Below are 3,516 nucleotides of genomic sequence, written 5' to 3' on the forward strand. Positions count from 1 at the left end.
AGGGACTTCTTAGTTAAATAGCTGGCTGGAACTCTATGGGAAGGCAAAGAGCTAAAAACTGGGAGATTTGCACGTGAGTTCGTGTTTCGATGAAGAGACACAGAGGGACCTGGTTTTCCTCACTCCAGCAGGCTCAGCGCGCCCAGCAGGCAAGATCCCCTGCCCTGCCCAGGCTCCCCAGCCCGACCCGGAGGAGAAAGGAGCAGCAGCTTCTGGCTCCATCCCCAGAGCTAGGCAGGAGGCTTGGAATTGCCCTGAGGGGGTTGCCAGGGGATTGCCTGGGGCAAATTCAGCGGGGCGCTTGGACTGGTATTTGGAGGCTGGGACTGGCCTGGGTTGATAAGCGCAACAAACTTTGGCTGCGCCCCTGGCCCAGGAAGTTTACACCCCCATAAAAGCGAGGTGGAGCGCTTGGTTCAAGAAGGGACTGGAGGGCCTCCACTCTCCTCCCTACAGCCGCCAAGGCAGAACTCCCGCTGACGCAATGGATCACACCACGCCCATCCCTGATTAAGAGCTGCCCTCCTCACCCCTTTTATTTTTCTTTTCTTTTTTTCTTTTTTACCCCAGAACACTGACCTGATTAACTCTGGTCACCAGCGTGCTTAAACAATCACATTTAGTCCATTCTGTAGATGCAAATTCTACACCTCCCAACCTTTTCATCTCTTTCTCTCAGGAGTAATTACACTATATAGTTTCTCTGGATAAAACCAGCATCCTTCTCTCACCTAACCAACCATACTCCACCCTTTAACTCTTTGAAAAAAGCTTCTTATCCCTTCTGCCTGTTCATTCTATTTCCAATTTTGCCTCATCCCCGCCCTGTCGTCTCTCTCTGTCTCTATGCTCTTCAACCAGCACTGCACACACCCGGCTATTTAATTGTAGCTGAGAAATCCGGTTATATACTATAAACCGTTCTTTGTCCATTGATATTCTTCTTATTTCCTTTTCTTTTCTTCCTTTTGACCTTGTTATGTTTTTTTTTTAATTTTCTATTATTCCGCCTCCCTCCTCCATCTTTTCTCTTAACTTTTTCGCTTTCCCTCTCAGTTTGTATGTTATTCGGATTTGTGTGTGCGTTTGTGGGCCCCTGCTCCCTGTGTGTTTGTCAGTCTGTTTTCCTCTCCAGGGCTACCTCAAGAAACAAGCCAAAGTACACATGGTGGAGAGGCCCAAATATCACTACGAGTAGGAAAACAAAATAACCAAGGTCTCAAAAAGAGAGACCAAGAGATACCATTCAAAAAACACTCTCTGAAAGGATAGGCCCTGGACAAAGAGTCTTCTTGGATACAGCAGCGCTCACAGGTGCAGAGAGCATAACAGGTCTTTAAAACTAACAAGAGCCAGAAAGCTAACTAAAATGACGAAACGAAAAAGCTCTCCTCCAAAGAAATTCCAAGAAGAACTGACAGCTAATGAACTGCTCAAAACAGATATAAGCAGCATAAATGAACAAGATTTTAGAATAATAATCATAACATTAATAGCTGGGCTTGAAAAAAATAGGGGACATCAAAGAAACTATGGCTACAGACAAAATGGAGAATATAAATAGGCATGAAGAATTTAAAAAAAGCAATAAATGAGATTCATAATAAATTAGAGGCCTCCAATGCACGGATTGAAGAGGCAGAAAGGAGAAGTGATTTAGAAGACACCATGATAGAAAAACAAGAAGCTGACAAAAAAAGAGACAAACTGATCCAGGAACATGAAAGAAGAGTTCGAGAGCTTAGCGACAAAGTCAAACGCAACAATATCCGTATCATAGGAATCCCAGAAGAGGAAGAGAGGGGGAAAGGTGCTGAAGGAGTCCTGGAACAAATTAAAGCAGAGAACTTCCCCAACCTGGGAAAGGAAGTAAAAGTAGAAATACAAGAGGCTCAGAGGACTCCCCTCAGACGTAATTTGAATCAACCTTCTGCAAGGCATATCATAGTAACAATGGCAAAATATAAGGACAAAGAGAAAATTTTGAAAGCAGCTAGGGAGAAAAGGGCTCTAACATACAAAGGCAAACCAATCAGAGTGGTGAAAGACCTATCTACTGAAACGTGGCAGGCCAGAAAGGAATGGCAGGAGACCTTCAATGTGATGAACAGAAAAAATATGCAGCCAAGAATCCTCTATCCAGCAAGCCTGTCATTCAAAATAGAAGGAGAGATAAAAGCCTTTCCAAATAAACAGAAATTGAGAGAATTTGTCACCACTAAGCCAGCCCTACAAGAAATCCTGAGGGGGACGCTCTGAAGGAAATGTTGCAAGGAAAAAATATACCAGAGACACCACCACAAACATGAAATCCACAAAGGACACAAAGACTCTAAACCCACATATCTCAATAATAACACTGAATGTAAATGGACTGAATGCTCCAGTCAAAAGACATAGGGTAGTAGATTGATAAAAAAACAAAATCCATCTACATGCTGTCTACAAGAAACTCATTTTAGACTGGAAGATACCTTCAGATTAAAAGTAAGGGGATGGAGAAATATATATCATGCTACTGGAAATCAAAAGAAAGTCGGAGTAGCTATACTTATATCAGACAAACTGGACTTTAAATTAAAGGCAATAACAAGAGATGAAAGAGGGCATTACATAATAATTACAGGGTCTATCCATCAGGAAGAACTAACAATCATAAATGTCTATGCACTGAATATGGAAACACCGAAATATCTAAAACAATTAATCACAAACAGAAACAAGCTTATAGATAAGAATGTGCTAATAGCAGGGGACTTCAATAGTCCACTTACAGCAATGGATAGGTCAACCAGACAGAAAATCACTAAAGAAATAATAGACTTGAAAGACACACTGAACCAGATGGATCTGATAGATATATTTAGAACTCTACATCCTGAGGCCAGGGAATTCACTTTCTTCTCAAGTGCACATGGCACATTCTCCAAGATAGATCACATACTGGGACATAAAGCAGCCCTCAAGAAATATAAAAGAATTGAGATCATACCATGCACACTCTCAGATCATAATGCTATGAAACTTGAAATCAATCACAGGAAGAAGTCTGGAAAACCTCCAAAAACATGGAAGTTAAAGAACACCCTACTAAAGAATGAATAGGCCAATCAGGCAATTAGGGATGAAATTTTAAAATATATGGAAACAAATGAAAATGAAAACACAACAATCCAAAATCTATGGGATGCGGCAAAGGCAGTCCTAAGAGGAAAGTACATTGCACTCCAGGCCCATTTCAAGACACTAGAAAAAGCTCAAATCCAAAATCTAACAGCTCACCTAAAGGAACTAGAGGCAGAGCAACACCTTGAAGGTGTTATGCTGAGCGAAATAAGTCAGGTAGAGAAGGACAAATATCATATGTTTGCACCTATCGGAGGATTAGGAGGAACTTAACAGAGGACCATGGGGGAGAAGAAGGGGGGAAATGGTGGGGGAAAGGGAGAGAGACAAACCATGAGAGACTCCTGCATGCTGACAAAAACTGAGGACTGATGGATGTGGGGGGGGGAG

The sequence above is a fragment of the Hyaena hyaena genome, unplaced genomic scaffold (assembly GCF_003009895.1).
Source record: "Hyaena hyaena isolate Hyena2069 unplaced genomic scaffold, ASM300989v1 scaffold_917, whole genome shotgun sequence".
NCBI classification, from domain to species: domain Eukaryota; kingdom Metazoa; phylum Chordata; class Mammalia; order Carnivora; family Hyaenidae; genus Hyaena; species Hyaena hyaena.